The 25,641-nt window shown below is 45.5% G+C and overlaps 1 long non-coding RNA gene across 3 annotated transcripts in view; it reads left to right on the top strand.

The window, feature by feature from the left end:
- Positions 1–642: 642 nt before the first annotated feature.
- The window catches only part of LOC134162101 (uncharacterized), a 36,095-nt gene continuing 11,096 nt past the window's right edge, over positions 643–25,641 (top strand). For 2 of the 3 annotated variants that reach the window (XR_009964201.1, XR_009964199.1), the window contains exons 1-3: positions 643–950; positions 13,932–14,162; positions 22,482–22,616. This is a non-coding gene — a long non-coding RNA (uncharacterized LOC134162101). The remainder of the gene's footprint in view (positions 951–13,931; positions 14,163–22,481; positions 22,617–25,641) is intronic. The other variant, XR_009964200.1, reaches the window with a different exon arrangement.

Genomic DNA, 25,641 nt, shown 5'->3' with positions numbered 1-25,641 from the left:
GGCAGGAACATAAGTTTCGTTCCAATTTTATCCTTGGCCTCACATCTGAGACTTCAAGCGAGGATTCCAGTTGTGGGCAGACGCCCCATTTCTTGTGCTTCAGACGCTACTCCCACAAAAACCAAGCAGCCCTTTACATAGAAGCCAAAAAAACAACCGTTGCCTGATAAAGCCTTTCTGTCATGACTGGCTCTACCCAGATTGAAAACAGGGACTTACAAGTGCAAAAAGAGCTCCCTATTCCCTTGCTACCTGGGCAGGCTGGAAGAGCTTTGCAAGCAGATGGCTGTTCCCCAGGCAGCACAGTCATAACTGTGCTCTTCACTTTCTTTGGGGAATGAAGCTGGAGGTCTAGGGCTGACATAGCATCTGTTTTTCCTGCCAGATGCGAAGCCTGGAGTTGATGCCATAAGCTTGGGAACCGGGTAGACCACAGGTTTTCTTTGTTTTCTCTTTTCTGAAGCAAAGAGATTAATTGTTCCCAGCCAGGAACATTTAGGACAGGGGATCAGAAAGGAAGGCACATGTTCACCCAGACAACTATAGATAGATATTTATTCCTTTTTATTAGTGGATTAGTGGAACAGAGACCTCTACTGGCCCAGTTTAAAGAGCTGCTGACATACCTCAGCTGTGCATCTGGCTGCTGCCGAGGTCTGCTGCCGGTGGGATTTCTTACTTGCCTTTGCTTCACCTACTTTGGAAGTTTCTTCTTGGGTGACAGGCATTTGCCAAGAAAGCTGGGAAGCAACCTTTCACTGTTTTTCCTTCTGTTTAAGAAACCCAGCATGTAGGGAGTCACTTGGTTATGATTACTAGCACGTGAGTTTGGGGCAGTGCTCAATGTAGTAGGTGAAGTAGTTTATTTCCTTTAGGGGTGGATGAACCTTGGGCACTCAAGCATGTCAGGGAATTAGGGGCTTATTGGTTTTGGAGGACAAGGCAGCAGGGTGTTTTCAACCACTCTAGTGATTTCAGTTGCCTTTTACTCTCTTTCTGTTCTTCCTCCCAGCTGGTTGTGTAGTACTGCAGTGAGGATGGCTTCAGAAACCATCTCTCTTGGGTTGGTGCTCTTTAGCATCTTGCCTCTGCTGTCAGGCAGTTGGATAGATGTTGGCTCCTGTCCAGGCCATACCTGGGGTCAGTGGATCAGTGGATGCTCATATTCCTGGGTTGGGGAAAAGCTAATACATAGGTGTTTTTTTTTTCTAGCAAAGCTGTCTATCTCAGCACATGTAATACAGAAAAGGGATTGGTATTTACAAGCAGGTAGAGCTGGGTGAGCCATGGTTATTCATGGAACATAAGACCTTTAAGATCTGAGCTGCCAGTCTGGCTGCAAGCAATGGAGGCAGTAGTTTCACAGCACCGTCTGTACTGCTGAAACAGTAGCTTAAGCATCCCCTTCCTTCCTTATCCAGCCCACTCGTTCCTGCCTCTGGCATTGCTGGTAAATTTACTGGAGAAATTGCACTGGGGAATGGATCTTGTAGAGATTTCCCACCTTCCCTTCTTTGTTGTTGGTTTCTATGTTGTTTTTCTTCCCCAGCTGGATCAGTTTCTGGTCTAGTTCATCACATGGCTGCACTAAAAACCCGAACAGCACAGTGGGTGGGAATGAGCAAGCTGGCAGCACTACCATGAAATTGCGGCCTGTGAGCCAGTAGGATTATAGAATCAAGGAATGGTTTGGGTTGGAAGGGCCCTTTAAAGGTCATCTAATCCATCCTCCCTGCAGTGAACAGGGACAACCTTATTTAACTATATAAGGTTGCTTCAAGCCCTGTCCAACCTGGCCTTGAACATTGCCAAGGATGGGGCAGCCACAGCTTCTCTGGGAAACCTGTGACAGGGCCTCACCACCCTCACAGTAAAAACTTTCAGACCCAGGGGAATTTGTAAGCTTGTCTGTCCAGGGGGAGTTCCACAAGGTTCAGTCTGAGACCAGGTGGCAGAAATTTCCCCAAGGAGAACCGCAGACTTAATTCTTTTTTCTCTCCGTTTAAAGTGTGCGTCCTGGTGCTGATTTCTCCAGCAGACATCCAGAAGCACCTTAAAAATAAAACGTCAAAGTAAAACAAGCCACTGAACACACAGACCTTCCCTGAGCAAGAAGATGAGAGTGAGCGAGCAAACCACATGTGACAGATGTTAGGCATGTTGCTGAATGCAATTCTGGAAGCTGCTCAGATGCTGTGGTCAGGTGGGTGGCGTTACAAACCTATCTGGGCTAGAAAAAAGAAACATTTTTCTAGTAAATGAAACATATCTGGTAGAGAGAGCACTGAGAGGTAATAAACATGCAGCAGAGAACTGCCTTTTGGGGAAATGCTTTTGGGGGTGAAGCTGTGTCATCGTGGTGCTTTATAAGTAAGTGCCGCATCACTTCGGGGTTAGGAAGGACAAGATGTGCTTGTGGCAGGAAATGGGCATGTGAAAGAGAGCTGCTGGGTTCCTCAGAGTACAATCTGAGTCCTACTATCGCAACAGTCCATTTTAAACTGAACAGCCAGATACTTCTGAGTGGGCCTTTTTTCCTAGTTCCTGGATGTTCTGCATCCAGGGTTTTTTTCATGAAGCCCTGAGTGACTGTTGTGGGTACTCACTTTGAGTAAGAGTGCTTTTTGCTTGTTCTTCACTTGTCTCTTCATCAGCTAAACAGTTCAGTGCACTGAATTCCTCTGCATTCTTAAATGGAATAAAAAAATGGTTTCATAAACCAATATTTTGTAACTTTGGAGAAATTATGAGGGATAGAACTGGTATGCAAACTAGTATTTTGTCTGATGAAATGAAGAACTGTGATGTTCCAAAAATCCCTTGGCCGTTAGCCGTTCCCTGGTACAATCTGAGTGCTGAGATGATGTGATGCTCTTTGGGAAAGCTCTGTAAACCAAAAATGGATTTTGTTCCCCTTGGCCTACTGAGAGCATGAACACAGGACTTCAAACTGAGCCTATGAGACCTCTGTGGCAATGAGGTTCTTCATTAGGACATTAATTTGTAGAACACAAATCCTATGTAACCATATGGGAATGCAGTTGCTGTTCTAGGTACACTGCAAGAAAGGGTAGGAGAGTACAGGAAGAGAGATGATGGGATCTTGTGAATTTGAGATTTTTGATCAAATGCAAAACATTCTCGAGGGACAGTGAACAAAAGCAGGACAGGGAAGTTACAAAAAAAAACATATGAAATGTAAATAGATTTTTTTTTTGCTTGCATTGTTTTTGAAGTCTGATAAATGTAGAGTTTTCTTATATATGACAAACCCTTTTTCAGTCATTTAAGACAGCACATGAGATGATGGAATTTTTCCAGGCTGCCAGAGTGTCTCTCTGTCTGGAAATAGATAATTTATTGTCACATATGACCTTTCAGTAGCACATGATGGTAACCCAGCGTTGCAATCTCAAAAGACCAAAAGAAACTGAGGACACTTGGATTATGCTGAAGAGTCTGAACATTGTTGCTTTTTTACCCCATCCACAAAGACTTACAGCATTTCTTGGGTCAGATGAAGGGCGAAAGAGCAATGTTCACTTTTTCATTAGTAACCCACCAGAGGCTGGATGCCTGTGATTTTACAGGGATGCTCAGATAGATGACAGCCCATCGTTAATCTACACTGAATTGGTTACAAGTGATAAATGGGTTTTTCCAAAGCAAATGAAAAGGTTTTTCTTCTTTAAAAAGATTTACAAACAAACAGCCCTCCTGACCCCCCTTTCCTTCAAATTTGGGTTGTTTATCTCTGCAAGTTGGGCCAGGGCCCCTCCAAAGATTTGCTGGAGCTCTGGCCAAGAATGGGGAGGCCACTGATTCTCCACTTCACTGCAATTTGTTGCCTCTTTGAAGAGCAGCTGTTGCCTTTGTAGTCAACTTTTCTGGGCAAATGAGTATCAGTGGATAGGGTGAGACTTTGTCTGCAGATGGGCAGCAGCAAATTCCCTTCACAGAGGAGACTGCTGGCAGAAGGCTTGCAAGACAGAGGTTCAGCTGCTCCACCAGCCACTTCTCACTGAGAATACACAAGTGGGGATGAAGCAGAGGCATAACAGAGCTACTTTGTGTTAACCTCCTCCTGCCCTGATGTCCTTGGGAAAGATTGATCTTGCTGCCATGCCTGGCACCTACTCCTCAGTGTTTCTGCTACCCCCCTGAGCTCATCTGGAGACCAGGTAAAGGCAGAGTTTCAAGTCCAGGCTAATCTACCGCCAGTGTAGGATGGGGTGGTGTGTTGCATAGGTTTTGTCTGTGTTACAGAGAACTTACTGGGCAGGGCTGAGTCATTCCAGAGAATCACTGAGTCCTGCAAATGCTCAAGTATCTGTGTATCACCCTTCTGCCACCTTTTGTTCCTAGTCCTTTTTTTTTCCTTCATCCAGTATGTCTTTTTATTCTCTGTAATATGTCTGTATTTTCTCTAAGTTTTTCATCCAACCTGCAGCTGACTTCTGAATGGCCAGTTGTGCTGATATTCAGGGCTATTCCCCTTCGCTCCTGAGGATCTGGCCTGCATCCCCTTTGCACCTGAGTGTGTGCCTCTGGGTGGGAGGGAGGTGGCACCAGCACTGCAGGTAAATTCACTAGAGACGGAGCCAGAGCCTCGCTTGTCATGTTAGGTGCCTAAATCCCAGATGTCTGTCCTTAGAACTCTGGGTCATGTGTCACCCTGACATCTGAAGGTGCTTAAGTTCCTCAGTACCTACTTTACATGTGATGGTGCTGAGGTGTCAAGGGCTGCCCAGAAGTACTGAGCGTGACTGACTCGCTCCCATGAAACCCTCCTGTAAGCATCCCTCTGTATCACTCCTGGGAGATGCTGGACCAGATGGGCATGCTCTCTGCACTGAGCTATTCGAGACTTAGAGGGTGCTGCCACTGCTGGCCTCCTCCTCAAAGAGAGCACGCAGAGCTGGTTGTTAGGGGATGCCTTTCTACGGGTCTAAATGATGAAGCAGGCAGGGTGACAGGTATACCTTTCTTATGAGGATTTCTCTTTTGCCTGGCTCAGGCATCTCTGTCCTCCCTGTATCTGGGCTTTGCAGTTGCCACTGTAGGCATGTAATTCCCCTTATCAATTGAGGTGAGAGTCTAAGTACCTGGTTCAGGCACTGCAAGTACTGCTAGGGGGGCAAAGACTAAGAACTCAGACACTCAGGAATGGAGAGTATCACTCTATTATTCAGTTTGGTAGGATCTTAAATTACTGAAGCCATGTCTCTAAAATACATGCTTTCAGGCAGGTTTGGACACAGATGTATATGTCTGTATATGGTACACTTTGCTGCATAAGACAGCCCTTTGGAAAGTGACACCTGGGACCTTGCCAGGTGGCTTTACAGATTTTTGGGTTTGCTTTGTAAGGGTGCTTGCAGAAACAGACTTGTTCATGGATGTCAGGTGGTTTACACTACTGTGTTTTTATGCAGCGTTTCACAAGCACTGGACTAACGGAGAAACAAAGCAGTTTTCATGACCACTCAATCTGTCTTGACTCAGCACACCATTGTTGAATAAAGTATATATGTATTGTTTTCAGACAGCTGTAATCCCTCTGCAGGCTTCAGGGTAATTTAATCTCTTGACATGACTGTGCAACTCCTGTTATTTTTAGGCACACACATTAAGAGAAGAAAGGGTCCATTTAATCTGAAAACATATTAGCAAGTTTTCCTGCTTTCACAAATCTGAACCAGCTACTGCAGGGAATAAACTGAAAGTCGTTAACATATGATTACTATTCGATGGTTAGAATGAAGCAGCCTCATACTTACTCCTCACCAGCAGATACTGCAAAGCCAGTTGCTACTCTTGAAGATTGTACTGACAAAGATTAAAAACTCATTCCAAATTGTACAAAATCATGCCCAGATCCTTCGCTGGTATATATGCATTCTCTGTGTGCAGTGGACTGTTGGGCACGTGGGTGAGCTGGTGGGGATGAAGGAAAAGCCTGAAGTCCTCTCACATAGATGATAAAGATGGTGTGTCAGTGCCCTCTCCAATGATGCCTGAGGATGCTGAAATCCTCTCCATCCATGGCGTTGCATCCCAGAGGACTGTCGCTACCTGCTCTCTTCTGTCTCTCTTCCTCCTCCTTCCAGCCTCCTGAGTCACTCCAGGCAAGTGACAATGGAGCCTGCCAGCATACAGGATGGCTGGCTACTGGTGGCTGTGAACATGGCCCAGATGCTGGAGCTCAGGCTCTAAGCCTCTTCTTTTGCACAGCGGGGAGCTCCTGTACTGCTCATGGTCCCCGTGCAAAGCTGTTTCCCTCCCCATCTCTAAAGGGGACATGTGGTTTCTAATATCAATCCTGAAGGAGGCTAGGATCTAGTTTCCTTCTGAATATCCTATGGTGTTATCCAACAGTCACTGGGACATGTGATGAAAACCAAGAAGGATGTTCAAGCCTCCACAGACTCTTCCAGGCTTAGATTGAGTGGAAATGTGAAGTTATGCATGGCCTTGACTGTCCTTTTTGAGGATGAATGGAGGAAGACAAAGGCAAGGGACAGAGTGAGAAAAAAGCCTTTTACTTCTGTGTTTCATGGGGTGGACTGTTGCAGCTAGCAGGAGATTGTTGATTGTTTGTTGAAAAGCCTCTCTAGCCGTGTTTGCTTTGGATACCACAAGTCACTGGATCATGATGGGGACTGTGAGTCATGTTCCTCCTTGCAGTGGAAAACATGGATTCATCACTGTGGTGTTGCACTCCTTGCTCAGGAACACAGCAGGGTGGGCTGCCCTTTGGGAAAACAGGAAGGTGGCACAAGGCAGGAAGCTTGGGGGCCTTCCTCTCCAAAGAGTGTAGGACAGTGATTCTGAAGTGCCTTTTGCTTTTCAGGCACCCATCCTTGGTTCTGGGGAGAGCTTTGGTGGAGCCTTGAAAAAGTGGCACACTGGAATTCTTGGCTTCTTTGTGCTTGTGTTGCCATGGATACAGGGCTCTATTTTTGTGCCTCTTGCCTAAGTTTTGCTTGCATCTTGCAGTGCCTTAAATGCATGTTTGGGATCTGGGGTCATGGGTACCCAAAGCATTGAAGGCTCACTTTCTGTGGTCTCAGCAGGAATTTAAAGCAGGTTGGTTGTGATGATGTTCCCATCCACTGCCTCTTCCTTTGGCAGAATGAAACCAGGTGGTGGTTTCATTCAATTGATAGAGGAGTGATGACGTTGTCAGCGAGAGATATTGCAGCTCCCTTTCTTTGGCTCTTGGTAGAAGAGAATAATGCCAATATCCATCTGAGGCACTGGAGGTCATGCAGGTCAGCATGGACCTACACTTCCAGGATAGTAGCGCTGGTTTTGCCCCAGAATGCAAGAGCACAAAACCCACTTTTGTCTCTCACTTTTCCTTGGACCACTCCAGGTTAAGCCCTTCTTTTTCTTTCTGCTGGAAACATAGACATGCGATGGCTCCAAACATGAGCATGGGTATAAGCTGTCACTGGGCATACCTTTCAGGGGAGAAGGTCCTCTGCATTAGGTGCTGGTAAGTCATTAACTCCTTCCTTTACATCAGTGGCAAGAAATTCTTTCCTTGCTGAGGGACAAATAAGTCTTTTGAGCTCCTTTGGTCTGCCACACATTAACACATACCTTAGTGTTACCCAGTAAATGGTGGAATAATAATAATGTGGTTACAGGACATCTGAAATGAAGTTGTGGGATGAACCTGTCCCCATGGGCTGCAGGCTCCTGCCTCCTGTGAAAGAGCATGGGGCTAGTAAAGAGCCTGTGTGTGGTAAGAGAATAGGTTTATTTAAGGAAATAGGGATTAAATGAGAATTTAATTACTCATTTTTGGCCTCATATCTGAGCAAGAATAACATGAACACCTGAAATTAAGCACTTGTTGCATTCCAATACAGGGAAGAATGCCTCCAGTATTTGAAAATAATTCGAAGATAAATAGAATTAATACTTAACATATAAAAGAGGCAGCTAATGTTTTGACAGACAAGCCGCCTCCTCCTCAGAGCCAAGAACATGCATTACCTAAAGGAGGAAAATCCTCATTTGTACTGAAGGTTGCCAGAAGTCATAATTAAAGAACAAAATTAGTCGAGGCGAGGGTGGAATGAAGAGTAAAAAGATTGTTGCTTCTTAGACAACTGTGCAGGCACTGCAGAAAGAGCACACACAGTTTTGGTGATTTATTCTTTTCCTTTCTTGATCTCTCCCTGTGTCCATCAGAGCATTCACTGCAGGTTTCTTTATGTTAAAGATAAAAATACAAATGCCTCACTGGGCAAGTTGTTCTGCCATAGGTGAAATAAACCTGCTTGCCGTCTGTCATGTAGACTCTCTGATGTCTACTTAGGGGTGAGGTGGGTTTTTGCTGTTTTAGCAAGTCCATCACTGGGGTCATCATTAAAATTTCTTTTCCCTCCTTTGCCACCCACTTGCACTAAGTGCGAGGGTTCGAACTAACTTGGATACAACTGTTCCTCTGTCACATTTGGTGGAAATTTCCTAAGCAGTTGCAAAGCTCCTGGGAGGGCAAAAGGAAAGGGCAGATAACTGGAGACATACAGACCCACCCACGTGCTGTATGCTTGCATAAAGCTCATTCCTGCAGGATACTAGCCTGAAATGTTGTGGAGGATTGGACCTGTTTGTGGGAGGTTTTGTTATTCTGATATTATTAATGCAGCATGCTGGCAATGCTTAACCAGATGTTCCCAAAAGGCAGGGAAGAGTAGATAACAGCAGTGCCATGGCCAGAGAAACAGTTAACTGGAAAGGAAAAACTGAGATATTTTTCTGTTGGAGAAAAGCAGTGTCTCGCTTGGCTATATAAAACACACAGCCCTCTCCACCTTATGTGCCTTTCATAGCTGCAAATGTGTAAATCTTTTCTTCCAGAAAGGAATCCAGATGCTCACTTACTTTAATGCAAGTGAAGATAAAACGGTCATATTTTCTCTAACTAGAACATCTGCAGAAATGCCACTGAGGGATTTTGGCTTGTTGTTTTAGATAGAAAATTGCAGAAGTCCTCCCATTTTTTCCTCTTTTGAGGTTGGACAAAAAATACACCCAGCAGTTGAAAGCTGGGGCATGTTAATAGAAAAAAAATTCTCAATAAAATATCCACTACTTCTAGAGGCAGATTTATGCTATATAATCACCATTTCAAAGGCTAAGGTCACCACCAAACATGTCAACCCACCGGGATATCATAACACATAAATTACATAATCAATAGCACATGTTTTCCTCCTTTCTTTACCAATTAATGGATTTTTAAAGTAAGAAAGCTCGGCTTAGATTGTTCCAATCATGTTGGGTGGGGAAACCCATCAGAAGGAATATTAAACAAAAAATCATTGCTTAAATAATCAGTAGGAGTCTGGTGTTTAAGATGCTCACATCAATTCTTTCTTGTGCAGCATTTAGCAAGTGCACAGGAGCATCAGCTGTACTTCCAGTTCTGCTTCAGACCTTCTGAGAATTTTAGTAGTTCTTTAGAGAAATGGATGTATGCACTACCAGAAGATACTCCAGCTTTTTACTTTTTTACTTCATCTCAGAGTGATAACATGTTTCTGTGTCAATGTACTTCTCCTCATACAAACCATTTCATTATCCTATACCTCCTCCACTCTTCTTGCAGATTCTGATTAGAGCTTTCTAATTTTGAATGGGATTAGGGCCAGGGGATGAGATAGTGAGTGATTTATATCAGTTGATGGGATATTTCCTGCTCTTACTGTGATGTTTTCATATAAATTAGGTATTTCTTTGTCGAGGTAATGGGAGTTTGCACCTGGCTCAGCTCTTTACACTAATTATTCTTCCTATCTATTTACTTACTAAATTATAGGTATTTTGGGCTGAATTGTGAAACTCAGTGGTCACTTGTAAGGATAGTCCCATTTAATTAGTAGGCATACATACTTGAATAGGTGCTTATCAGTGCAGCTTGGTTTAATTTCTGTTTGCTTGCAATGAATACCCAGAGCAGCATAAGCACTGTTCCATGGTGTTGATACCTGATCACATCACATGAAAACATGCTTTTGAAAGTGCATAGGAAAGAGAGTAAAGCACAAGCTCGTTTTTGTGCTGGATTTCTTAACTGCTGCAGGCTTGGCTTTGTCACCTTCACTTTCAGCTTAGGATTTCTTGGATATGCAGTTAATGTTCTTAAATGAGAGAAAGAGAAACCAGACTCCCCAGAGCAAACCATTTCTGGGTTTGTGTTATGTGAAGGACCTTCCTGAGTCCCACTATAGTTCATCAGTGACTTTCCAGAATGTATTTCCTAAGGTGGCCAGAGTGACCTCAGGCAGAGATTTCTTCAGACTAGCTTCTCTGGAGTGATCCCTTGAAGGAAGCCTACACCCTGGTAGGTTTTACTGTCAGCAGAGGTGAGACTCGAAGAACCAGTTCCTGTTCCAGAGGGACATATACTCTCAAGGAATAGTATGTTCCTTTTGTGTTCATCTAGCAGTGGTTGGTCACTGCTAATGGGAGAAATGCTGTATGGTACTTGACAAAAGCAAGGCTAAGCATATGAGGTTAGTGGGTTTGGAGGCATTGCTTCTCTAGCTGGTTGGTTGGTTGGTTGGCAGCTACTAACCTTTTGTGAGCTAGAAACTTTGGAGAGCAGAGAGCTTGGGAAGACAGTCCCCTCATAGTTAGTCCGTTTTTTCCCCTTACCCCTGATTCCAATGAGACTTCTTCTTTCTTTCCACCATGATCCAGGCTCATGGACGAAGGACACAGGTGGAGTTTTCAAACCCTAAAAAGTCTCCCCTGAGCCTGCACAGTCTCAGCTTATAACATGGCTGATTTGGACAAAATCACACAGGGGCAGCAGGAAGGCCAGTTTTGACTGCACAAGTGCCATATTCCTTTTTCAGCTTGTGGACCCATCACAAGATCCCTCCACACTGCTCTTTTCATATGTATAGTCTGTAAGAGGGCAAAATGTGTTTTTCCCCTAGCCTTGTGCTGTGAAGCTACTGAACCATTTTGCTGAAGCCTTCCCAAAAACCACTTAGCCTGGGGCAGACAGCATACATGGAAAAAATCCAGCCCAAACAGCTGAAATATGGCAAAGTTGAACTCAAACTGAAACACATTCTTCTCATGGAAAAGTGTTGGATGACCTCTGATAGGCAGAGTCCTCCACTCCACCTAGCTGAGACGCACAGGCAAAGTATACATACTGCTTACCATCCGTGCTCATCATCTTGGGTGTATGTACTCCAAGCAGCAAATTTTATGCATAAAAACATACCCTCTTCTCTATATACATGCTGCATAGCTCCCTGCTACGCAGGATTCCTGGCCGCAGATCAGTTGCATCACTCCCCTGATGTCATCCTGGCATATACCACCTCCAGCATTCTTCTCTGCCTGGGCAAACTGTATAGTCCAAGACTGTTTTTTCTTTCTTTTTTTTTTTCCCTTTCTTTTTTTTTTTCCCTGTTTGGTTGCTGCCACTGCAGAAAATCAAAGGCAGCCTCACACATTTGTCTCTGTTTTTCATTTTGTTTTGCTACAGAAGTTAAAACGAAAAGTTTCGAAGGACTTTCTTCAGCACAAGTGAGGAAGCAGCTGTTGACCATGAAAAAAAGCCCCTAAGTTTGTGCTTCCTGAGCTAGGAAATAGCTGCCATCGCCACCACTACAGTTTCTATAGACATTTCTTGTGGCTTGGGAGATGACTTGCTCTGACACTGTGGCACACAAGGCTGGGGGCTGACACCGGGGTGGGGATGGGAGACTGGGCAAAGTCATGTGGCTGTGACTCACTGCGAGTTACTTTTCAAAGCGTTTACTGAGACCGTATGTCCAACAGCTCGTGCCAAGCCCTGTATGAAATCTACCCTGTGTTATAGTTTCCTTGAAAGAAGGGTGGAAGGAGCAAATGCTGTGGGTACGTTGATCAGCACAGCCTGTGGAACGGGTGGCTGTGCCACGAGGATGGCATGTTTTGCTTTTGTGCAAGTCAAGAGGGCAAAACTGCTGTTGTCCATTATCACTGTTAGCACACAGTTAAAAAGTGTTCTAGATAAATGGTACTTGGTGCCACAGGTGACCTTTGTGCTGCATGTGCACAGGCAGAAGGTCCCTGCAGGAGGTTTGGCAGGGCCTTCTGCAGTCAGGGCCAAGTCATTCTGGAAATGGGCTTTACAAACATTTCCTCCTCTTTGCACAAGCACAAACACAGCAACATAGGAAGGGTTGCTCTCGTTTCCCAGTTTATGCCCACTTACTTCCGCATGTGGGCATCAGCGCTCATGGGCTCCCATGCCTCTCTGCCAGCACTCAGTGGGGCCATGGTGTCATTACATGGGGTTGAGCAGACACTGACACAGAGGGTGTATAGGAAGGTTCATAATGGCAAAAACTGGATCTCTTAGTGTTATCCTGTGATAATGAGAAACAAGCACATAAGTTGTGACAGACAAATCAGACCTTTTTGGTGCCTGAGGCATTCACTTGCTGTGACTTCACAGCAGGCATTGCTTAGCTTCATGCGCTTGTCCTCATGACAGTCCTTTGAAGTCTTTATTTATAGTGCAGGAGTACCACAAAACATAAGCGTTTGCCGCCGGTGGCTGGGAGCCAGTTGCCTTCAATGCTTCCTGGTCTGGGGAGTAAGATTTCCCTTTCCCTCACCATGGTCAGAGTGTGGCTCTGCAGTATGGCCTCTCCACAGCTGCTCAGGCTGGTCTCATCAGACTTGCCTAGGATGATATGGCCTCTTTCCTTGTCCTGGTCCAGTGCTGCTGCTGAAGTGGAGAGGAAGAATGGTCAGGGAGACTGGGGCATGAGGTACATACCCTTCATGTGGCATGTACAGCCTTAATGTCATGGGTTTCCAAGTGTGTGTGTGGCTGCGAAACCCATGTCAAGAGCTGTGTAGGTATTTAAGGTACCTCCATATATTATGTTGGGTGTCTGAGCTCCATTCAGTGATGTTTTGTGGCCCTGTATGGCAATAAGGCCACAGCGATGTGGGACCTGCTCTGAGGGCCAAAGACTTGTTGCCTGTAGGTTATTTTTGAGGCTATGAAAGCAGTGTGCTGCTGGACAACACTTTGAGGGTCAGTTCTCATTTGCCCTGGACTGGTGTTTTACCTGTAGCCTATTCTCTTTCTTACAAGCAGGAAGAATCTGCTTGCAGTAGGGTATGACAGAAAAGGGGATATAAGCACAAGTCTCAGAGACATGATTTGGTGTAGTGTGATTTAGTAACTCCACCACTGCCACACCTGGAAGCAGGAAAGCAAAGAGAATCAGCTGTTATCATGTCTCACTTTTCTTCTGCTCTGCCCATGGGACCTGCCTTTCTTCAGAAGATGCTCCCTGCACGCCGGGCTCAGCAGGTGCTTTTCACCTTGAGGTTCTGTGACCCACCTGGTGGGAGAAACACTTGCCATTTTCCATGGCATTTCTGGTGCTAGACAGTGACTGCCACAAAAGTGCCGCTGAGGGGCTTGGGTTGGCTGTCCTTTCTGCACTAGGGTAGCACACAGCAGTGATGACCACCTGTGCAGTGGTGGTCAGCCAGGCCCATATAACCGATACAGCTTACATATCAGCACAAAGTGTAGCCTGGAAGCACCACACACACACTCGTTTAACATCCTTCCAGCTGTCGCTTGCCCAGGATACCAAGACATGCCATGTGAGGACCAGCACCACCGGCACCAAGCTTTGTTTCACCTTCCACTATATTTCCTTCTTAGCAAGGAAATATTTCTCTTGAAACTGTAGCTCCATAATGAATGTACATTTGCTGAGATAAGGTTTGTGGGAGAGTTTTGTTTCATATACCGCTGAATACACAGTTAGCTGAGCATATTTCTGAATATTTCTTTTCTCTCTTTTGTGGGGGCAAGGAGGTGAAGTGCTATGCTGTGGAAAGGAGAAATAATGTAGTTCCTTTTTTTCTCCCAGGAGGTCCTGGTGACAAGTCCTTGAAGGACGCAGAAGTAACTGCATGCCAAAGGAGCCCAGGAGACTAGGTCTAGGAAACCTAACCCAGGAGCCTTTTCTGGAGAATGGGGAGAATGCAGAAAGAAAAGGCTTTCACAGAGGAAGTAACAAATTAGCAGGACCAGAAGACTGTGTGGAGGAAAGGAGGAAGCTGAGGGGTTGCCGGTGCATTTACAAGCTGTTCTGAACAAGGTGCTGAACTTCTCAGGAAGCCATTTCGGGTTAGCCAATGATCCAGTGCAGCCCTGCTTCTGGCTCTGAGACAGCCTGGATGGGCAAGGGACGATGCCCTTTCCCTGTGGTTTCCCATGCTCCCTCTCTGGCTGGCCAGTTTATATTGCTGGCTAATTGGGAAGGAAAGTCATTTCCTCCTTAGTTTTCCCTCCCCACATGCTTACAGTGAGTGTGGAAGTAGGATTCTGGAGTCCTTCCTTTCTTCTAGGGGCTGGGATCCTGGACCCATGTACTCAGGCTGAACCACTATGGCCCTGGATGGAGAAGTAGGTGGGGACAAATGAAGTAGCAGGTTGAGAAATCTTTTTTACAGAAAATGGGGGAAGGAGGGGTGTGTGTGTGTGTGTGTGGGGAGGCAGGTTACCAGCCACCCCATTGCAGCAGACAGTGTGTTTTCATTGTGATGCAAATATCTTTATGTAATTTGGGCCAGGTTCAGGTTCACCCAGTTATTGTGGTGAGAACTGAAACCAGGATGTCTTCACTTTTGCTCAGAGCTCTCAATGCTCTCTTCTTTTGCTGCAATCCCAGAGCTTGTTTAGTGACTGGGCTGCTTCTGTGTCTCTACAGAGGGGACATTTGGTGTTGCACATCATCGACCTTACTCAGCGAGGCAGTTGTGCTCCTCTCCACCTCTCTGGAGGTTTTTTTGCTCCTAACTGCTTCTTTTTTTTTCTCCAGAACAGGCTGGTGGGATGTGCCTGTGTGCTCCCACATGATGCTATGAGGTTTTGAAACCTGGTTTTGTTCAATCAGAGCTGCTCACACTAAAATTAGGCTCACACTGTCTGTGGCACCTGCAAACGTAGAAACCAGCCCCATGATACCAGAGTGCAATCGCTGAGACTCTGCACTGTACACCAGTGTGGACAGCTTTGAAAATAGTGTCTTTGCTTCTGGGAAACATGATATACAGATTTGAACAGGAAATTTACTGCCTTCTTACTCAAAACTTGACTCGTCCTCACCCCCCTGCTAGCAGTGAGCCTGTAAATGTTTAGGTCGCCTCACTGTTATCCTGTGTAGGGTCTTTGTTCCTTGTCTCTCCCACTTATGTTGACCTAGCCCCACTTCTCTCCCCGCACAGCTGGCATTAAACTCTGGGGGCACAGGGCAAAGGCAGAGTCTGGTCAATTCCTGCCTGCCCCCCTTGGAGGGGCTGACTTTTCCTGCTGTCTAATGTGGATTAGTGGGGCTCCCTTCCAGTTTTGGGCCTTGGGCACTCACCTTAGGAGCTCTCTCCTAAATCTAATTCTGTTCCGCTTTGTCCAGATTATAATGCTCCCTGGAATTCATTTTAAATGGAGAGCAGGGTCAGGGGAGGCTTCAGGGGCAGCTTGGATGCTCTTAGGGCTAGGGCTATGCTGAAGGCACTTCAGGCCCATAGAGTAGAATTGGCTGCTAAAATCATAGTGGTTTCCTGAGCTGGCTGTTAAAAAATCACCTTCAGCAAGCTCAGCTCCCTATGGTCTCTGCTGTCTCTCCTAGTACCCAGGCTCTCAGGCTGGGCTTTGTCCATGGCTGCTCCTCCCATGCCAGCTCAGACCTAAAAATGTCCATCCCCACCAGTGGAGGGGCCCAGCCCTTGCTATTTCTTCATCCTGGACCTATTCCTCATGGTTCCCGGCCCTGGCCCTGACACAGCCGGCAGCTCAACCTGCCTGGGTTCAACGCTCATCCAACCTTTTTGGTACATTGGGTGGAGATGGAGCTCGGATGAAAGGGTGCAAATCTCAATCATCTCTTTCTCTGAAGGATCTATTCCTGCTTTACGGACTCACAGTCCTGTAAGGCAATTTGGTTTCCTTGCACTTAAATGCAGCTGTTTCTGGTGCAAAGTATGGCAGCTGTTTTACACTGCACAGGAGAACACTTTAACAAAGAAGACCTAATAATTGTGCTTGGCTGAATCTGTGAGGGGAATTTAGGTGGAGGGAATGTAATTATTGGAGTTTGGCCAGGACACTGGGAGAAAACACCTGTACTCATGACATGTGCTGTGAGATAATAATTTGCAGCAAAGTGTGTGCAGTAAAGCAGTCAGAGTCGCAGTAAAGCAGTAGGTCACTGTGCTGGATGTGCAGTGTCGTGAATAAAGTCCTCCTTTCTTTCTCCATGGGGAATGGGGTTTTAATTCTTTGTACATGACAAGCGCATGAGCCAACCATGTCCTTTAATGGGCACTCAAAGAAAGAGGTAGTGGTCTACTCTAATTTCGTAGGGTCCATGGGGAACCTGTTGGTAAGTTCTTCTGAAATAACTCTGGTTTCCTGGGCTTTGGTTTCACGTATAGCTAGAGAAAAAAGCAAAACTGAAATCTTGGCTCTGTACACCCTGAAACAGTAGGGATGGAAGAATAAGTGTTTCTTCATTAGGACTGGCTCTCTTCCAACCTGCCCCAGAAGGGGTAAGGGGCTGAGTTCAGGTTTTGAGGTGGCAATGCTCAAGATCCTGAGGTTCTTATGGATGAGATGCTAAGCGAGCTGGTCCCCTGGCCAACCTGAGGCTGAAGTCATGACAACACCTTCTTTGTTTTCTCACTTGTTTTGTACCATCCCTAGCCCTTAAGCAGTTCCAAACCCAACTGATGTTCCAATTTTACCATCTTTGTTGACCATCTTTTGCCGTGCAGTTATTTTAAGGTTTGTCAGATATGAAGATTCAAAGCTTATCAGAGAGGAAACAAAAACATTTTCATGTTGTGTTTTCTCAGTGGCCAGCCTGAGAGGGGTTGAGATCTGTGACCTAACTCATATGGATGTGACTCATATCACACTACAAATGAAAAATGAGTGTAATTGATACTGATCCTAAATTTGACATCTCTTTGATCAGCTTCAGGACTAGCTTTGCCTGACAGCATTCATTCTTGGAGCTGGGCTCCTTCTCAACTTGAACAATAGCATTAAATGATCTCTTAATAAATAAAAAAAGGATGAAAAATTCCTACAGGCTCACTGCCACCACTAAGAATGCAATTGACTTTTGGACTGGACCACAGAATTGCTGTGACAATGAGGGACTGACTTTTTCTTATGGAGGAGGAAGTGCTGTGTTACTCAGAGGGCATGAGGCTACAAAAAGTGGCACTAGTTCTTGGAAACAGCACTGCTGGTTTTGTTTGTTTTTTTTTTTTCCCAACAAATCCAGGAATATTTAGGGGGATTTCCAAAGAGAAGAATTGTGGCTGTAAAGAATGGGGCCTGTTCCAGAAAGATAAATCAATCTCTAAACACAGGGATCCTCTAGAGGAATAATGTTATTTTCTCCCAGCTATTGATGAGATAACTATTAACCCCAATGAGAATGATAAGAGGAAGTTCTTATGATGAAACGTTTACAAACAGGAAAACCCCGCGGCCTATCTTCTTAGCACCTAAAGCAAAGTCTAATTTTGCCTGGGGGAGGTCCTTATACCAAGTTTGGTCTTTTTTGTTTGTTTCAGCTCTTGAGACCTCCAAGGTTTAGGTGAATAGGGGGCATCAGGGAACCCATCCTCAGCCAGGGATTTGGAGTGCAGAATCCCTGATGCACTTGGAGACACGGCCCCATTACTCTGTGCTGTCAGCTCGCAGCTGGTTAATTTTTATCTTTGTTCCCTTTTGGGAGAACTGTGTCTGATACCTGCCACGAGAGGCAAGAAAACAAGTGTGGTTCTTCCATGTTTGCCTAGTAAACGCTGAGCAACAGCAGCTTGGACCTTCACCGTTTCTTGGAAGCTGTTTCAGTTTCCAAGACTGCTTGTTCTTGGTGATCTGCTGCATATCTCTGAGGCACACATCTTCTGTGCTGTATGTAAATCTGCAGCAATACATCCTAGATTCCTGTAAGCTCATACCTCCCCCCCCCCCCATTCGATTAATAGAAACCCTGAGTTCCTTTTTTAGCTTCCTCTACTGACCACAACTCACGTCATGAGTGAAGTCCCGCCTGCCATGCTGCCTGCCAGCATGTGTGCATATGGTCTGCAGAACATGAATACAGCAAACCACTTCACAGCATTGTTGTTTTCTTTTGCTTCTTTACCCCCCCCCCCTTCTCTCAGTGGAAACTATTAAAGACCGAAAGCCTTTGCTAATAAAATTCACACAGCTGCTGTTGCTGCAGCTGAAATCCTAACACTACAATAGGGATTTCCAGGCATGGCTGCCCCCCTTGCAAAGTGCACTGAAGACGGCAACGCGTGGAAAACCATTGCAAAGACATGTCACTGTGTGTTAGCCACCAAACCTGGAAATGAACTAGCCTGTGAGGCTGTTCTCTGCAATCACTGCAGGCTTGAAATTTCCTCCCTCACTCCTGTGCTGCCCTTCCCCCAGGCAGAGCTATGGTTTGGAGAAGCCAGGTTCAGATGCCAGTTCTGTCCTGAAGGTGGGGATAATAGAGTTCACCGGAGGCTCACATTTGGCCTGTCAACAGCTGGCCATTTGTCTTCTAAGCTTCCAGTTGCCTGATAATGAGACATTGTAATGAGAGTACTGACACTACAGTGAGGTTCTGCTGCAGGGCAAAGGCAAGGGGGGAGAAGACCTCCACTCTTGCTTTCCCTCTTCTCCCAAACAAAGTTCAGAATGTTTGAAAAGCCACACGTACATAAAAATTAATTTGCAGGTTCAAGATTTGATCAATCCAGAATGAGTGCTTGGGAGGAACTTCTGGCTGTGCTACAGATACATTTTCTGGTGGATCCAGCCATGCCAGGCTAGATAGTCTTTGTAGAGTGGCAGGCACCTCATCTTGGGCAGGAGTGTTTAAAGGACAGAAGAAAGGTTGATTTCTGTGAGAGTCTCTGTTTCTGGATTTCCTCCCCCTTTTCAATACAAGCCAGCATTTATCTGTAGGTTTCCAGAGGAAAAGTAACTTCTGAACTCGTACCTTTGATGCAAATACAGCTTGAGTAGTGGTAGTAGAAAACTCATGTCAGGATACTCAAGCCGTCAATGTGCAGACATACATGTAAGACTTCCAAGTCACAAGACTTTGATTTTTTGTATGTAATCATTTATGCCAGTTGCAATAGGAGTTGCTCTAGTTGGCTTGTACTAATAGAGTTTGGGCAGAAAAATCACTGTGGGAATATAGAGAAGCTGTTGCCCTGTTTCAGGGCCACCAGAGCTTTCACAGAGCCTTGTTGAACACCGTGGCTGACAGCCTGCTTTTTGCCCCAGGTATGAGATGTGGTCTTGCTGAGCCATGGGGCAGGTCTGGATTTATGCTAGGTGTCCTCTGCTTCTTGTGGTGCACAGTTTACTTTATCCTGATGCCCAGAGCCTCATTTTACCTGCCAGTGGTGGAGCAAGAATGAGCGAAGGCCATTTGTAGCAACAACATTATCTTGGCAAATCAAGGTAAATATGCGGTTTTGGTCTAGCATTTACCTGTGTCTGCTAAGAGGTATGAAAGTGCAAGACAGTGTTGCCTTTCCTGATATTTTGCCTGCTTTTAGTGTTCTGGGACTAAGAGCCTTCCCGCTCACCCTCTAGAGAGAGCACCTGCCAGAGACGCTGTAAGCACTGCTGAGCCACTCAAAGTCTTTCAGAGCTGTCTCCTGGTCTATTCCACTCTAGTTTAATGCAAGTGGTTTAAACATCTCATTTTGTCACAGGTGCCTATCTGTAAGAACAGTTAGTCATTTAGAGCACGTATGTAATTTTCTGACATGGTGCCCCATTTCAGAAGAATGCAGCACTCTGATGCAGCCAGCGGAGTGTGTCGTGGCATCACTTAGAGGAAGGAGTAGTCTTTAAAATATGTCCCTGTTCCTGATGATTTGTGTTGTTATAAAATAAATAACTCTAGGGAAAAAAAAAAAAAAAGTAAATATCCCCTCCTTCTCCTCAGTAGTGTTTCTAATTATTGCCAAATCTTGCCTCTGAGCATTTTGCTTTGGCTGTTAGGAACCACATGTTCAGCAAGATACTCCTGCAAGGCTTAAGGCTTCTGCTCCTGAAACTCAGAAATGGGATGTGCTGGCTGGGGTCTGAGGGCCTGATCCTGCAGCTCTTGTTCACATGAAGATTTTAGTCTTGCACCTGTACTGGGTGCAGTGCAAACTCCCTTCTCAAAGCATGATTTGAACAGGGTCTTATTCAATGTTTGGCCTGTCACTGGGTTTATGGGTAAAGGGGTAAAGGGAAAAGAGGACTAAGTGAAAAGAAGTATCCATTGACTTCTGCAGGAGTAGGCTTCCTTGCTTGGCTATAGACTACTTGTTCCCCTGGTTATCGCCTCCTGACTTGTGAAGTTCGTTGCATGAGTTTGAGCTGGTCCTGACAGATCCTGTCACCATCTTCCATCCTTAGCACAAAAAACTCACGTACAACTTCAGAGCAGCTGTTACTTACTCACTTATTTATTTATGAGCGTGTTGGCTCGATTCAATAAAATTTGTTATTAAAAATTATAGCTGGCTCCAGGTTTGCCTGTTCAAATTTGCTGCCTGTGGGCCCTGCTCCCTGCCACTGCTGCTTTTTCACCAGAGAGATGGACCATGTTTTCTTCTCTTGGTGAATGGTCCCTCTGCTCCCCCAGCCTGCTCCAGCCTGGGTGTAGAAGTTTCTCCTCCAGACCCAGATCCATATTTCTGTGCCCATTGCAGGTCACTATCCCTGCCTGCTCATGCCCTAGCCCCTGAAAGCCCCAGACATTTTGATTCCCAGGGCCAGTTTCTGTTTTCCCGGGAAGAGAGAGCTGCTCAGGTCAAAACATCTGAGCTGAATGGAGAGATCTGCCACCTCTTTAGGCCTCGCTCTCCTATTGAGGGAGAGGGCAGAGGTTTATTGCACCTTCTTTTCAACCTTTTAAGCACAAGCTTCAGGCTGCTGACAAAGTGCTATTTGGCTTACTGCTAACCTGGCAGAGAGCGAGCCCTGTATCTCTTATTTACAGCTGCACTCCTAATTAGTTAGCAACAAAAATACATAATAAAATACAGCTTGTACTCAGACGGGTTATGGCTAAGGCTAAGATGAGATATGGTAAGGTAAAAAACCTCAAGACTCTGAGCCATGCTGAAGGTAAATCCCACAGAATGCAGAAAATTACCTCCACCCTGGGAAAATCAGCCATTTTAGGTGTTCTCCATGCAGAAAGCTGTGAAGGTAACACATCAGAGCCAAGACTAGACAAACACTCATAATGTGTACATAATGAAGCCTCTAAATATTGAACAGGCTGGAGCTTGAATCTTTCCCACTGTGGCAACTCCTGCCTAAAATGTACATATGTGATGATGAAGCCAGAAGATTCTCTATTTTTAAAATATTACTTTAAGACAAGATTGACATCTTTTCCCATGTATATAAATAAATGCATGTGATATACCACCCTTGGATTCACTGTTCTTCTGTCTGTTGCTGGATGTTTGCTAGGAGGATATAGTGAATGCACAAGGACCCAAACACTCATGCTTTTAACCTCACACTTCTACTCAGCTTGGAGACTCACAGTATGTTTGTGCTGATAACATCCCAGACATGTCCTATGGCTACATAGGTGCAATACTCTCAACACAGGGCTGTAAGTATTCCTACACTTTTCTACTAAATCAGCCTTCTCCGATCTTGCTTGCTGTGACTTGGCTTTCAGGACATCTCAGTCCTTGTTTTTTTGCCAACATGAAGCGCCCTTTTGAGTTTTACCCTATTGTCTTGCTGGGAGGGTGTTCATGGAGGCTGGTAGCATTCTGGTGTTGAGTCCTAGTGTTGAATCCTACCTCTGCCTCAGGGGACTTTGGCCCATTTCTGCCAGGTGAGTATGGCTTTTGGGCACTCAAAGCTGTTTTTTCTCAGCCCCAGAAACTGAAGCACTTGTGTTTTAGCCTTAGCTAGTCTTTAGATTGGAAATTGCGTGCTAGTTGTCTCATTTCTGGATGAGTGCTCAATATATAAAACTGCTTTTGCACTAGATTTCTTCTCTCACGTTCTCCACTTTTTCTCTACCCCTGCAAGCAGTGGGGACCCAGTAAAGTCCATAACTCAGTGCTGTGAATCCCATCAGTCAGCAAACTTTCTGCTGAGTTTTGCAGTTTGCTGGAGTGTGCTGGCCTGCCTCGTGAATCTGGCCTGCCTCGCTGAGTCCAGCTCACCAGCTCAAGAACAAAGACCTTATTTCTTCTTGAGGCCCTGCAGAACTTGGTCTAGGAGTCCGTGGGATGCAGTGATGTGTTGTGGTTTCTTTTTTCCTTGATTTTTTTGATTTTTAACAAAATTATTATTCTTTTTTATTCAAGCATTTTCCAAAACACAAGCTAAACAACCTTTTTCATTTTTAAATTAGTTCTTTGGTGTGCCTGAGTGAGTCACACTGATAGAAGAGCTCAAGGCCAGTGCTGTGCCAGATACTTGCCCTCAGCATGAGTACTGCCTGTAGATGGTCCATGTCACTGCGAATGAGACCTATCTGCCCTTGCAGGTGAGCCAGAAAAAAAATGATCATGGATATTCAGAAAAAAGAAAAATAATTAAAAGTCTTCTGCTAGCTAGATTTTTCCTGTAGCTGTAAAGTGCAAGAATTCCCTTTTCATTAAAAGTAACTCTATTTCCCGAGCAGTGCCTCCAGGCATCTCCCCCATACAGATAATCATGCAGAGAGCTGGTCATGTCTGAGGTCTCCAGCTGGGAGAGTCTTTTGCTTGGAAGGTGCTGGGGCAAGAGCAGTCCAGCTGGACAGCAGTCAGAGGTCATTTCCACCTGATGGCAAGCTTTGCAAGCCGGTCTGAAATAGCTTGGTTCTTCCACAGGTTGTTTTCTGTAGATTCAGGTTTCTACACCGTGAAAGCTACAGTCAGTAATAACAGTGTTTAGCACAGTCTGGGTTCTCTGGGCCTGAAAGCCAAACTTTGCTGCCCTGCCTAAACCAGGGTTGAGCTGAATGTGGAGGCAGTGTCTTTAAAGATGGGGTTTTTTGGATAGGGCTTTGAGCAATCTGGTCTAGTGGAGGGTGTCCTTGCCCATGGCAGGGAGATTGGAAATGGATAATCTTTAAGGTGTCTTCCAACCCAAATCACTCTGTGATTCTGTGATTCTGTGTTTTTTCTGGTGCAGAAGACAGCAGTAGCACCAGACCAGAATCAGACCATGCACTTGTGTCTGCCACAGTTTGACTCCAGTCTGCTTTGGCAGAGCAGTCCCAAGGGAGTCCTGTGTTCCCTGCTTTAACTTCCGAGGAAAAAAAAGGACAGGACTCTCTGTGAGAAGTCTGATGAAATTGGCTGCTTTAGGATCAGAGGAATGCTGCTCCCCTTGTCCCCTGTTGAGCTTTAGCAGCCACTGTGGTTAGGGCAGAGATTTCATCCCTACTCCGGAGAGATGCTGTGTAGGTATGAACACTGACAGAGACAAAGCGAAGTTGCATCTAATTCACCTTCCTCTGGATGAGGCCCAAGGGAGCAGGTGTGCTGTAAGGATGAGGAGGTCTCTGAGGGGAAAAATCCCCTAAAAATTACAGAGGAAATATACATGGAAAAATTACAAAGACAGCAAGAGATTAATTAAATTACCAGAAACTTAGAAAAATAGAAAAAAAAAAAGAAAACAATTGGAGTATTTTTCCCTCCTTCTTTACAACAGCTGTGTCAGTATCTCTCCTTTCCTTCCCCACAGCAGTGTGGCCTCCTCTGTGAGAGCTTCAGCATGAGGCATTACACTTGAGGCAAAAAGACAGCCATCAGTGAGAAAGCCTAGAAATAGCCACTGCAGACTATAAGATTTCAAAGCGAACAGAGAAAAGATGGTCCCCAGACAGGGCAATCAGGCATGGCTGGGCCGGGCCACCCAGGGAGGAAGAGAGGACATCCATCCCCCCTGCAGCCGCTCAAGGGCTGCCGCCAGTGGCTGCCTCAAAGGAGATGGATGAAAGAGGTGCAGACCTGACGTACCCATACCACAGAGTGACTGCTCAGCCTAACAGGGCTGCTCCTTGTGAGACATGGCTTTCCCCACTAGCGCAGAGAAGCAGCAACAGCTGGGCAAAGGCATTTCTGCCTTTAGTCAGTGTCGGGCAGAAGCTGCCTCTGAAAGACTCATCCTATGAGCTGGTGGTAATGTGGCCTTGATTAGAAATGGGAGGCTTTCAGGAAGGATATGTTAAAAAACCCACAAACATAACCAAAATGGAGAAAACTAAAAATCCTAGTGGGAAAGGTTGCAGGAATAAGCAGGGGCTTGCCCTGGGGAAACTTGTTTTGGTCTTTATAGTTTAAGGCATATGAGCATGTTTCCTCTGCTGACTGCAGAAAATCCCCATTGGCTGAGTGCAGAAAATGCCCCTGTCCTGCAGCGCAATGTGTTCATCCTCCTCATAGCCCTCCTGCAGGCCTTCCACTCATGCAGAGCAAGTCTTCTGCATGGTGTGGCCACTCTCTACTACTTATCCCTGAACATCTCCTTCTGCTGACTGCTACTCCCACTGCCTCCCATCTTTCTTTGCAGGAGGGGCCTGTAGCAGCAGTCTACAAACTACAAACCAATAGTCCTTTCTTATCCTCCTCTGCCCTGGGATGTGTGTGGTGGTAGTGGCATGTTCCTGGCATGTTACCCATTGCTCTGTGTGCAAGACATGGCCCAGGGTGACCAAGCAAATGAGGAGCCACTGAGCTGGGACATCATCCTTCCAGAGGGTTTGCACAAGTCCCCAGCTTTTGCATGAGTTCCAGCTGCCAAAGCCTTGCCACAATACTGTCTTCCCATCTTCTTCTGCATCAGCTAATGTCGTAGGGCTTCAAAATCTGAGTCCAAATCATTGGTTATGGAGTACTGTTCCTGCTACAGCTGCTACTCCCTCCCCTTCTCCAGTCTTTTATTTCTTCTTCCTGGCATGGGCTTAGGTGGGCATGCATGACTTACGAGTTTTAATTTCCTGTGGGAAACATTTCTTGTGGCCTGCAGGTAGGTGCTTTGTTATTTTTCCTTCCCTACCCTGCCTCCCCCATTTGGTCTTTCCTTAGCTTTAGAGCTTTTCTGTGGTACTGACTGGCCCTTTGAAGATCCTGAGCCCCTTTGAATCTCATTTACAAAAGGGGCAATGGACACATAGGCATGTGTGTGTATGTGTGCATTGCATGTTTTTGTATCTCTGTGGTTAAAGAGAGGCGTATGTGTACACATACATACATATACATCTATAAATATATATACATAGCTTGGGCTTTGAAATACATCATGTCCTCACCCAATTTTTTCCATTTGGGATCCCAAATGATACATTTTTTTTTCATTTCACTCCAACTGACAGATTTCCTTGGCCCTTAGGATGTAGGGTAGGACTTCATGAAGTCATCCTTACCCAGGATTCTCATGGTCCACAGGGCCTTTAAACATCACTTATAAAGTGGATGTGTAATCATGGCCATCTTCAACATGTGTCCTGCTGCACTCAGGGTCCTTTCCAATGTTAGAGATGAGTGTGTGCTACTCACCCTGAAATACCATGTATTTAG

This window comes from Pezoporus occidentalis, unplaced genomic scaffold (genome assembly GCF_034315485.1).
Source record: "Pezoporus occidentalis ecotype Australia unplaced genomic scaffold, CSIRO_AGI_Poc_V1 ctg182, whole genome shotgun sequence".
Lineage (NCBI taxonomy): Eukaryota > Metazoa > Chordata > Aves > Psittaciformes > Psittacidae > Pezoporus > Pezoporus occidentalis.
This window is presented reverse-complemented; position numbering and strand designations above follow the sequence as displayed.